General features: G+C 41.8%; 1 protein-coding gene across 4 annotated transcripts in view; it reads right to left on the reverse strand.

Moving 5' to 3' along the window:
* c17h18orf21 (chromosome 17 C18orf21 homolog) overlaps positions 1–1,549 on the reverse strand; it is a 77,927-nt gene extending 76,378 nt beyond the window's left edge. The window contains exon 1 of one of the 4 annotated variants that reach the window (XM_063069943.1): positions 1,461–1,549. The gene's annotated coding sequence lies outside the window, so the exon portion shown is untranslated. The other 3 variants (XM_063069944.1, XM_063069945.1, XM_063069946.1) reach the window with 3 other exon arrangements.
* Positions 1,550–13,113: the final 11,564 nt, after the last annotated feature.

A 13,113-nucleotide genomic window follows, 5' to 3' on the forward strand; every position in this document is an offset into this window, starting at 1 on the left:
AAAGAATGTCAGATCAGTGTGGAGAGAGCAGTCAGAATGACCTGCACTGGAAGCTTGAGGTGGCATTGCAGACTGAGCGTAGGTGTTCTGCAAAACAGCTACCCAAGTCTGTGCTGATGGACAGGAGGCCACACTAGGAGCACTGAATACAGTTGACAAGGTTGGGAGAAAATGCATGTGAACCTTTGCCTCACCTGGAAGATTGACTTAGGCCCCTGGATGAAGAGAGAGGAGGTGCAAGGACAAGTGTTACATCTGCTGCGGGGTGTGGGAAAGTGCCAGAAGTAAAGGAAGAAATCAAAACACTGACAATTCCTTTCCTTCTCCCAAAGCTACTCAACACACTTGTTCTCAAGCGGATTGTCTTGCTTTTAAATTCTCTACAAGTTTTTCCACGTGTCAATAGACAATAAAGTGCAGCACTAGATTTTAAAAAACAGTGCCAAACACTCTGACACTTTCATAGTTAAGTGAATAGAGAAACAAGTGTAAATTAGTTGATCTTCTGAGAACATCTGGTCAAAAGCAGTTATTGTCTTAGTATAACATAGTCAAACACTGCTTGGCACACAGTACAAGTTGCAGTGGCAATTGTGTTGTTTGATAAAGTAAGAATAGTGCACACAGTAATTTACATATCTTCTGGTGCTGAAGTAAAATTTCACAGGACTTAACCAAGATTGCAAACTTCCGGGTGAGTTCTATGAAACTTAAAACTTTTTAAACAACAAAACTTTAAATCAAACGTGTAAGGTTAAGTTTAAAAGAAATAAATGCAACAATGTTTAAATCATAAATGTAAGAATGCAGCTGCACACTTTCCAAAACAAAAAGACAATGCGGCATTTTATCGATTCAATTACTCAAGTTCAAATTCTAACACTATTTAGATCAGAGCATTTACAGCAACATGAGCTGTTCCAGATGCAAACAGCAGTTTTGGTCGTTCTGCAGGTAGGTTCCCTCAGTTACAAAACATAGAAACAGGCCCGTTGTCCTCAAATGATTAAGGTCAACAAGGTGTCTACCTGACTAGTCCCAACATCTGAGCCATACCTCTCTAAATCTTTCCTTCCGAAGTACCTGCTCAAATGCCTTTTAATCATTGTAATTGTATTCCAGATGCTGCAACAATCCAGAGCAACAGAGAAATAGTGGAAACGTCGACTAATTCCCTCAGTGGATGCCATCTGACCAGCTGAACTCCTCCACTACTTTGTCTGTTGCTTCAGCGTTCTCCAATAGCTCGTTCCATGTATCCACATGTGGAAAGTTGTCTCTCAGTTCCCCACTCACCTAAATCTAAACCCTCCATTGTTCGGCTCCTCTACCCTGAAGTCCTGACCCAGCCCAGACCTGACAGCGGGCGCAGGAGTCCATTTCCCCTTCTGCAAGTCGAAGACAGGAGTTAACCACAAAGGCACGGCATCGAACACTGGTAAACTTACTCCTTCATTTACCTCTCCAATTTCTTTCCGCTCCCTAAACGAATAGGACACCCGGCCACTGCAGCAACACAACACGCACGCCTCCCAGCGGACTCCCCCACTCAGTGGCGCACACTGAGTGACGTCCCCTCAGGAGTGAACCAATCAACGAGCGAGCGACGGCCGTTACGGGGCGGCACCTAGCGCACTGGGATGACGTTTTTCAGAGGGCGGGGCGATGATGTTGCTGGGAGGTCAGAGTGTTGTCTTTCCGTGCTCTGTTCCGGTAGAATTCATCTGTCCAAATGTCAGACCATCAGCGGAAGATAGAGTTCTGTAATGCGAGTAGTAAATCCTGGCGTCGGCCTTAAGACATAGGAGCAGAATTAGGCCATTCAGCCCATCGAGTCTGCTCTGCCGTGCCATCATGGCTGATCCCGGATCCCACTCAACACCTGACACCTGCCTTCTCGCCATATCCTTTGATGCCCCTGATCGATCAGGAAACTATCAACACACCTCCACAGCAATCTGTGGCAGCGCATTCCACAGATTCACTACTCTTTGGCTAAAAAACAATTCCTCTATTCTAAAAGGTCGCCCATCAATTTTGAGGCTGTGCCTTCGAGCTCTGGATACCCCCACCACAGAAAACATCCTCTCCACATCGACCCTATCTAGTCCTTTCAACATTCGATAGCTTTCAATGAGATCCCCAATTATTCTAAATTCAACTGAGTACGGGCCCAAAGCTGCCAAATGCTCCTCATATATAAACCCCTTCATACCTAGAATCATCCTCATGAACCTCCTCTGGACTCTCCAATGACAACACATCCTTTCTGAGATACAGGGCCTAAACTGTTGACAATACTCCAAGTACGGCCTGACTAGTGTCTTATAAAGGCTCAGCATCATCTCCTTCCTTTTATATTCTATTCCTCTTGAAATAAATATCAATATTGCATTTGCCTTCTTTACCACAGACTCAACCTGTAAATTAACCTTTTGGGAGTCTTGCACAAGGACTCCTAAGTCCCTCTACACCTCTGATGTTTGAACCTTCTCCCCATTTAGATAATAGTCCACACTATTGTTCCTTTTACCAAAATGCGTTATCATACATTTCCCAACACTATTCCATCTGCCACTTTTTTTTGTCCATTCTTCCAATTTGTCTTAAGTCCTGCTGCAAACGCGTTGTTTCCTCAGCATTAGCTACCCCTCTAACTAGCTTTGTATCATCTGCAAACTTTGCCACAAAGCCAGTAATTCCATTATCTAAATCATTGACAAACAATGTGAAAAGTAGTGGTCTCAATACCGACCCCTGAGGAACACCACTAGTCACTGGCAGCCAACCAGAAAAGGCCCCTTTTATTCCCACTCGCTGCCTCCTGCCTGTCAGCCATTCCTCTATCCATGCCAATATCTTTCCTGTAATGCTGTAGGATTTTATTTTGTTAAACAGCCTCATGTGTGGCACCTTATCAAATGCCTTCTGAAAATCCATGTGTAATACAACTCTGATATTTGTCTATTCCAGATACAGAAATACAGAATACTGAAAGACCATGGGTGTTGATGAAAGAAAAGAAAGAAATGCCCCCCCCATCAGGCATGAATAACAAAAGAAATAAAACTCGCAGACCCCAAAAGTCCCTTCCTCGCCTGCAGCAAAACACAGCCACAAAAAACAATCAACAATCCTCTACACGTAAAAATCCCTCATCCCATCGCTCTGAGAAAAGAATGGAAACTGTAGCACCAAATCCCCAAAACCCCCCTCTTACACACAAAAACTTAACAGATCACCCAGCAGCCAATCGACCACAAGGAAGAAAACACCAAAAAACTGAAGGAAACCAATATAAAGTGCAGTCCAAAAATTGCATAAATCTCTGGATATGGGAAACGTCCTTTCTCTGCAGATGAGGGGAACTGCTGCACAAACTCAGTCCTCCACTGATCCAGGACTTAACGCCGCAGATCCAGGGGTGAGCATGCTGAACCTGATCTGAAGGCTGACCCAGGACTAAATGTGCTGATCTGGTTGCTGACAGTCTTGCGCCGAGCCTTCTCTGAACCTCTCCGTTTTCACCTTGATAATTAAATCTTCCTCACTGCTTCGAGATGGAGTCATTCATGACCCTGGGCCTCGTCTCTGGTCTTTTAAGACCATAAGACCATAAAACAAAGGAGCAGAAGCAGGCCATTCGGCCCATCAATTCTGCTCCACCATTTTATCATGAGCTGATCCATTCACCTATTTAGTCCTACTCCCTGGCCTTCTCACCATAACCTTTGATGCCCTGGCTACTCAGATACCTATCAATCTCTGCCTTAACCCAAGGACTTGGCCTCCACTGCTGCCCGTGGCAACAAATTCCATAGATTCACCACCCTCTGACTAAAAAAATTTCTTCGCATTTCTGTTCTGAATGGGCACCCTTCAATCCTTAAGTCATGCCCTCTCGTACTAGACTCCACCATCATGGGAAACAACTTTACCACATCCACTCTGTCCATGCCTTTTAACATTCGAAATGTTTCTGTGAGGTCTCCCCTCATTCTTCTAAACTCCAAGGAATACAGTCCAAGAGCGGACAAACGTTCCTCATATGTTAACCCTCTCAATCCCGGAATCATTCTAGTGAATCTTCTCTGTACCCTCTCCAACATCAGCACATCCTTTCTTAAATAAGGAGACCAAAACTGCCCACAGTACTCCAAGTGAGGTCTCACCAGTGCCTTATAGAGTCTCAACATCACATCCCTGCTCCTATACTCTATTCCTCTAGAAATGAATGCCAACATTGCATTCGCCTCTTCACTACTGACTCAACCTGGAGGTTAACTTTAAGGGTATCCTGTACGAGGAGTGAGTTAGCTTGTGTTGTCGGTTCTTTTCCACCCGTCGTCTCTCATCTCCACAAGGCAAGCACAGCACCGGACCCTTCAGTCAAGATTCAAACTGCATGATGCGGACTCCCAGTAGTTTCCGTCACACAAACAAGCTGCTCCTTTTGGAAACTTTTGCTATCTGGAAGATGTTGCCCCTGGAATCGTTATTCAGTAGCGCCATCTTGACTGGAAGATAAGTGACACATTGCATAATCTTGAAAATATTTCCAAACTTTAGTTTACAATCCAAACTTTACAATGCAATACCCTGAGAAAGCAGTCTTTGACCTGTCCTTATAGTGACCACACAGCTGCTATGTTTAACCATAGATTCATATATGGAGCTTACTGAAGACCAGTTGTGGAATGTTTCCTGGAGACAATGGCTGGATATTGCCTCCTGCAGGGAACTTTTAACTCTTTTAGAAGATTGTACTGCTCCAGTTTCCTCCCACAATCCAAAGGTGTACCAGTTGAGTAGGTTAATTGGTTACTGTTAGTATTTCCGTGATTAGGCTGGGGTTAAATCAGGGGTTGCAGGCTGGTGTGGCTCAAAGGGCCGGAAGGGCCTACTCTGCATGGAATCTCAATAAATAAATGAACCAACAAACAAACAAACAAATAAATAAATAAATGGCAACTGCTGATATAGAAAGGCATCAGATCAGTAGAAAGATGTGGCATAGGATTGAAAGATGTTGAATCCTTGTGTGGTAAGTTAAGAAACTGCAAGGGTAAAAGGACCCTGATATCTTATCGACAGGCCTCCTAATAGTAGGTGGGATGTGGACCACAGGTTACAATGGGAAAGGGAAAAAGCGAGTCGAAAGGGCAATGTTGTGACAGTCGTGGGAGATTTCAACATGCACGTCGATTGGACAAATCAGGTTGGTAATGGATCTCAAGGGAGTGAGTTTGAATGCCTAGGAGATGGCTTTTTAGAGCAGTTTGTCATTGAGCCTACTCGGGGACCAGCTATGCTGAATTGGGTGTTACGTAATGAACCAGAGGTGATTAGGAAGCTGAAGGTAAAAGAACACTTAGAAACCAGTGATCACAGTATGACTGAGTTCAACTTGAATTTTGATAGGGAGATTGTAAAGTCTGATGTAGCAGTATTTCAGTGGAGTAAGGGAAATTACAGTGGTGTGAAAGAGGAGTTGACTAGAGTGAATTGGAAGGAGATGCTGGCAGGGATGTCAGCAGAGCAGCAATGACATATGTGTCTGAGAAAAATGAGGAAGATGCAGGACATGTGTATTCCAAGAATGAAGAAATACTCAAATAGAAAAATAGTACATCTGTGGTTGACAAGGGAAGTCAAAGCTAATGCAAAACCAAAAGAGAGGGCACACAACAAAACAAAAATTAGTGAGGAAGACAGAGGATTGGGAAGCTTTTGAAAACCTACAGAGAGCAACTATAAGAATCATTAGAAGGGAAAAGATGAAATATGAAAGCAAGCTAGCAAACAATTATCATAGTGGATAGTAAAAGCTTTTTCAAGTATGTAAAAACTGAAAGAGAAATAAGAGTGGATAAGGGACCACTAGAAAATGAGGCTGGAGAAATAATAACAGGGGCCAAGGAGATGGCAGATGAACTAAATAAGTATTTTGCATCAGTCTTCACTGTGGAAGACACTAGCAGTGTGCCAGATGTTGAAGGGTGTGAGAGAAGAGAAGTGAATACAGTTACTATTACAGGGGAGAAGGTGCTCAAAAAGCTGAAAGGCCTGAGGGTATATAAGTTACCCAGACCAGATTAACTGCACCCTAGGGTTCTGAAAGAGGTAGCTTTAGAGATTATGGAGGCATTAGCAATGATCTTTCAAAAGTCATAGGATTCTGGCATAGTGCCGGAGGACTGGAAAATTTGCAAATGTCACTCCACTCTTTAAGACAGGAGGAAGGCAACAGAAAGGAAATTATAGACCAGTTTGCCTGATCTCAGTTGTTGGGAAGGTTTTGGAGTCAATTGTTAAGGAGTACTTGGTGACACAGGACAAGATAGGATAAAGACAGGCTAGATGCAGGAAGATTGTTCCCGATGTTGGGGAAGTCCAGAACGAGGGGTCACAGTTTGAGGATAAAGGGGAGGCCTTCTAGGACCGAGATGAGGAAAAACTTCTTCACACAGACAGTGGTGAATCTGTGGAATTCTCTGCCACAGGAAACAGTTGAGGCCAGTTCATTGGTCATATTTAAGAGGGAGTTAGATAAGGCCCTTGTGGCTAAAGGGATCAGGGGTGTGGAGAGAAGGCAGGTATAAGGTTCTGAGTTGGATGATCAGCCATGATTGTACTGAATGACGGTGCAGGCTCGAAGGGCCGAATGGCCTACTCCTGCACCGATTTTCTATGTTTTTATATTTCTATGTTTCTATGTTTCTAACATTGTGTCCTTAAGGAAAAATCCTGCCTGATGAACCTGTTGGAATTCTTTAAGGGGATTACAAGTAGGATAGATAAAGGGGATGCAGTAGATGTTCAATATTTGGACTTTCAGAAGGCCTTTAACAAGGTGCCACACATAAGGCTGTTTATCAAGTTAAGAACCCATGGTATTACAGGAAAGTTACTGGCATGGTTAGAGTGTTGATTGATTTGTAGGAAGCAACGAGTGGGAATAAAAGGATCCTTTTCTGGTTGGCTGCCACTGAGTAGTGGTGTTCCACAAGGGTCAGTGTTGGGAGCACTTCTTTTTATGCTATCTATCAATGATTTAGACGATGCAATAGCTGGCTTTGTTGCCAAGTTTGCAGATGATAAGAAGATTGGTGGAGGGACAGGAAGTGTTAATGAAACAGGTAGGCTGCAGAAGGACCTAGACAGATTAGGAGAATGGGCAAGAAAATAACAAATGAAATACAATGTTGGAAAATGCATGGTCATACTCTTTGTTAGTAGAAATAAATGTGCAGGCTGTTTTCTAAATGGGGAGAAAATCCAAAACTCAGATGCAAAGGGACTTGGGAGTCATTGTGCAGAACACCCTAAAGGTTAACTTGCAGGTTGAGTCGGTGGTGAGGAAGGCAAATGCAATGTCAGCATTCCTTTCAAGAGATCCAGAATATCAGAGCAGGGATGCGATGCTGAGACTTTATAAGGCACTGGTGAGGCCTCACCTTGAGCACTGTGAACAGATTTGGGCTCCTCTTCTAAGAAAAGATGTGCTGGCATTGGGGAGGGTTCTGAGGAGGTTCACAAGGATGATTCTGGGAATGAAAGGGTTATCTTATGAGGAACATTTGATAGCTTTGGTTCTGAACTTGCTGGAACTTAGAAGGATGGGGGGTGAATTCATTGTAATCTTTTGAATGTTGAAAGGCCTAAAGCTGGTAGATATGGAAAGGATGTTTCCCAAAGTAGGGAAGTCTAGGACAAGAGGGCATAGCCTCAGGATAGAGGGATGTCCATTTAAAAGAGAGATGCGGAGAGATTTCTTTAGGTGAACTTGTGGAATTTATTACCACAGGCAGCTGTGGAAGCCAGGTCATTGGGTATATTTAAGGCAGAGCTTGATAGGTTCTTGATTGGACATGGCATCAAAGGTTATGGGAGAAGGTCGGGGAGTGGGACTGAGGAGGGGAAAAAGGCTCAGTCGTGATTGAGTGGCAGAGCAGACTCAACAAGCCAAATGGCCTAATTCTGCTCTTATATCTTATGGCCTCATAAGCGAGAGGATGAAACAAATGTTTAAAATAATTACCGTAATTGAAACCTTTCTGATAAATTAGCTCATGTCCTACCTTCCACAACATTCTGTTTTTTTAGATAATTTTCATTGTTTTATATAATCAGGCTGGTGTTCTCACAGACATGTCCTTCAAATTTACATCTGAGGATGATTTTCTATGTTAAACATTAACATTTTATGGCAGTGTTGGAAAATCTGTTCTTAAGTTAATAAATGACAAATTGCACTTTTGCCTGTCCAAGCATACCCATACTTGGAAATATTGCAACAATCATCAGTCATTATTTCTACTTTCAAGACTCTGTAAACATCACCTTCATTTTCCTCTATCCTGAACTATGCTACACTCTTCACGACCACTTTCACAAAAATGCATTTTTCTCTTCTGTTAAAATGTTAGATTATTGCTTTATCAGATAGAGTTCAGTTTGCTCTTTTGCAAGGTCCATTTATTAAGTCCCGGAAAATTCATAACCCACTTGTCAGAATGTGTTAAAAACTACATAAATCTATGCTTCAGGGATTTTAACTGAAGGATATTTAAAGATCGTGTTAGGTCCACTGCTATCAGATGCCCACGAACTGCTTAAATTTAAAGGTGTATTAAGTATCTAGATAAAATTCTCTTTCCATCTTTGAACATGATGATTACTTTATACTTTATTGTCATCAAACAATTGGTGCTAGAATGTACAATCATCACAACTATATTTGATTCTGCGCTTCCCACTCCCTGGTTTGCAAATATTAAATATTTAAAACATTAAAAATAGTAAAAATTAGTAAATATTAAACATTTAAATTATAAAACATAAATAGAAAATAGAAAAATGGGAAGTAAGGTAGTGCAAAATAACCGAGAGGCAGGTCTGGATATTTGGAGGGTACGGCCCAGATCCAGGTCAGGATCTGTTCAGCAGTCTTATCACAGTTGGAAAGAAACTGTTCCCAAATCTGGCCATACGAGTCTTCAAGCTCCTGAGTCTTCTCCTGGAGGGAAGAGGGACGAAAAGTGTGTTGGCTGGGTGGATCGTGTCCTTAATTATCCTGGCAGCACTGCTCCGACAGCATGCAGTGTAAAGTGAGTCCACGAATGGAAGATTGGTTTGTGTGATGGGCTGCGCCATGTTCACGATCTTCTGCAGCTTCTTTAGATTAGAATAATTTATTGTACTTCTTGTTCTTCAAGCTCTGATTGTACTCTCTTTTGAAAAAAAATAATGTACAGTGAGATTATATCACACCTCAAGGAAAAGGACTATCATTATACATAAAAAATTTCAACTGGTAGGAAGGTCTCTTAGTTACACAAAAAGGAAAATTTACCACCCAGACCTAAACGACACAAAACATTTAAATTCTGATCAACATTATAGGTTACGGTAAATATAGAAACATAGAAACATAGAAAATAGGTGCAGGAGTAGGTAAAGCTGATATTTAGTTTTAGATTTTGCTTTCAAGAAGATATGCAATCCAAAAATTCAAGACATAAACACTGACAAAAACCATAGACCATAAGTGAGGCTGAGGAGAGGAAAAAGGATCAGCCATGATTGAGTGGCAGAGCAGACTAGATGGGCCAAATACCCAAATTCTGCTCCTATGTTTTATGGTCTAACAAGGTCATTTTAAACTGAATCTGAGATGACTACCTACCTGTTGAAGCTAAGCGAGACTTTAGCCTTTAAAAAAAAAGACAAATTTATGGGTTTGTCAACAGTAAGTACTGGGTGATAATAATCATAAGTTTAATAAAAGACCAGAAATGGTTGGCTATATCGGTAAGACAGACGTGTTCAATTGCATAAAAGATAACTGGCTCATGTATTACTGAGTGAATTGAGCAGTATTTTAAAGCAAATTAAATAGCCAATGAGAAGTGAGCACCAGTTTTGCTGAGTGCATTGGCTGGAAAAGTATACAGTTTGCTTAGAAGTTTAATTGCTCCAAACCAGCCAAAATGAGCTTTGCTGATATTGTGAAAGTAATGCAGGAACAATTAGAATGGAAACCGTTGTTGATCACAGAATACTTTAGGTTCCATAAGCAGAAGCAAAAGGAAGGGGAATCCATTACAGCATACATGGCTGAATTGAAGAGCTTGTCTGAGCATTGTCAGTTCAGTGATGGGCTTTATGATGCACTGAGAGATCATTTAGTTTGTGGAATCTTACAAGAAAGAATTCAAAAATGGCTCCTAACTGAAGCTACACTTAAAAAGCAGTTGAAATAGCTGTATCAATGGAAACAGCAGACAGAGACACAACTGAGTTGCAGTCAGGAATGAAAGTGAGCGTGATCAAAATTACAACATCTGAAAAGAAACTGGCTTGGCCGAACAGATTATGTTACTGTTGTGGCAGGGGCTCACAAACTCAAGTTTAAAGAAGAAACTTGCAGAAAATGCAACCATACAAAGAGCATGTCATGCAGACAAAAATAAGTGGACTACACAGGGAAGAGAAAAAAAGATATAAAGTCAAGTTGCAGTTTCAAAAAGAGTATTAATCTGCATGCATTTTATGAAAAATTTGATAATGATCTACATGGCACAGGTCTGGGTAGCCTTGAGATTTACAAATATCCAAGTATGAAGTTATGCTGGGGAAAAGATAAGTTCTGTGGGAATGACATTTGTAACAGTGAAATACAGCTGTAAAACCAGAAGGGCCAGCTTTGTGGAGTTGTGATTGGCTGAGACAACTACAACTTTATCGTAAATCCATCGACCATTCCCTGTATGCCACAATGTTTGCCACGTTTCCTGTAATAGAGTCAAGTGAAAGTGAATTAAGGAAGGTACTAGCTGTGTTCATAGATGGCATTGGAAATCTCAAACATATCAAGGGTAAAATAGTGTTAAATAAAGATGCTACACCCAAGTTTTGCAAAGCCTGTATGCTTCCTTATCCCATCATTGATAAAGTAGCCAATGAGTTAGACTGCATGGAGGCTGAAGAAATTCTCGCTCAGGCTGAGTGGAGCCCATGAACAATGCCAGTGGTCCTAGTAGCCAAAAGGGGAGGGTCTGTCAGAATCTGTGGTGATTTTAAGGTCACCATTAATCCAATACTGAAAGTAGATCAATACCCTCTGCCTAGGATAGAGGATATCTTTGCAAACTTTTCTGGATGGAAACATTTAGTCAAGGTGGACTTGGCTGAGCTCCCCTACAGATGGAGATGGAAGAAGAATTCAAAGTGTTTCTCACCATAAACACTTACAAAGGGCTTTATCACTATAATAGGCTTATTTTTGGAGTAGCATCTGCACCTGCATCTGGCAGAAAGCTATGGACCAGGTGCTTTAGGACTGCCCAGGCACTCAGTGTTACCTGGATGACATCATTGTTACTCGTGAGGATAACAAGGAACATCTCCAAAATCTCAAGACAGTGTTTATGGTCTCAGAGCACAATGCAACAAGTGTGAATTCTTTAAACCAAGCATTATTTACTGTGGTCACACTATCATTGCACATAAATAGACAAATGTGCTGAGAAAATTTAAGTAGTTCTGGATGCCTCAACTACAAAGGGCGTGTAACAGCTGTGGTCCTTTTCAGGATTTGTCTATTACTATAACAGGCTCCTGCTACTGTGTTCCACCCCTTGAACTCATTACTACAGATTGGGAAGAAATGTTAATAAATAAAGCAGTTTGAGTTGGCCTTCAGAAAAGTAAAGGAAATGGTGACTTCAGACACTGTACTCACACATTATGATGTACGTCGTCCAGTGAAGCTTGCCTGTGATGCCTTGCCTTATGATAGTCATGTTACATGTTATGAGTGATGCAAATGGATGCCCGATAGCCTTTGAAACATATTCCTTTACTGCTCCAGAGAAACATTACACACAGATTGACAGAGGGGCCTTGAGTCTGGTTTGTGATGTAAAACATTTCATCCAGTACTGGTATGGGAAAGAGTTAACCCTCATTATCATCAACCACAAGTGTCCATTTTCAATCCACAGAAGGGTGTTCCTCTAACAGCAGCAGCACAAATGCAGGGATGGGCTCTATTTCTTGGAGACACAATTACAAGATCAAATTCAAGAGGACGACCAATCATAAAAATGCTGCCAGGTTGTCCCGTTTATCCATGGAAAAGGAAATACCTGAAAATTTTTTAAAAGACAATCCTCTTGAAATATTCTCCTTAATGCATGTAAAGCCTCTCATGGTGGCTTGTAACAAACTTTGCTTGTTAGCTAACTCTGTTAACAGCCATGAGACTCAGTAGTGAGAAGGTTACTTTCAATAAGCAGCACACACCCAGGATCAGTATGATTGGGTTCAAGTTGGAATGTTCCAGTGAGGGAACAGGAACTGTGGTGGATACTGCTCCATGCAAAGTTATCATTCACCAGGAAATAACAGATCATACATCAGAATAAAATTACAGTGGAAGTATATTTATAAATATTTCAACTGGAGCAAACAGTTAACTGAAAAGGAAAAGAAAAAAGGCCCTTTATAGTTAAACCAGTCTAAATGCACACGTAAACATTTGAGCTCTTTTCTGTAGTAGTTGGGCGCTGAACCCCCATCACCAGCCACAAGTCGAACTTCTCTCGAAGAACATCATGAACAAACTGGCTAACTCAGAAGTTTTGGTACTTCCTCCTTGAAACTATTCATCTTGCAACAGGGTCTCCCCTAGGAGTGGGATCCTCCAAGCATCTTCCCCTGTGCTCTTCTCCGCACCTCCTCACAAAAAAACCCCAAAGAAGACTACTGTCCTTCAGAAATCTGATCCTGCCCAGCTCTCTCAAATCCTCCATAGCATCCCACCGGGCAGAATGTTACAATACAGAACCAAAAGCATCCAACTGGCTGACACGACATTCTTAAGTTGGGCAAATGGCCCCTTATCTTACTCTTTCCCTATTTTTACCAGCGCCTGGGTGAACTTGCCCTTGACGGGTGTTGTCTGGTGTGGGGATTGAGAGTTGTTGGACCATCCAAGGTCAGAGCTAAAGTATTGACAAAACTACATGCCAGTCATCTATGCATGGTCAAAATGAAAGCTATGGCTCATGGTTTTCTCTAGTGACCTGGGATAGATCAGCAGGTTGA

Source organism: Mobula hypostoma, chromosome 17 (genome assembly GCF_963921235.1).
Source record: "Mobula hypostoma chromosome 17, sMobHyp1.1, whole genome shotgun sequence".
Classification (NCBI taxonomy): domain Eukaryota; kingdom Metazoa; phylum Chordata; class Chondrichthyes; order Myliobatiformes; family Myliobatidae; genus Mobula; species Mobula hypostoma.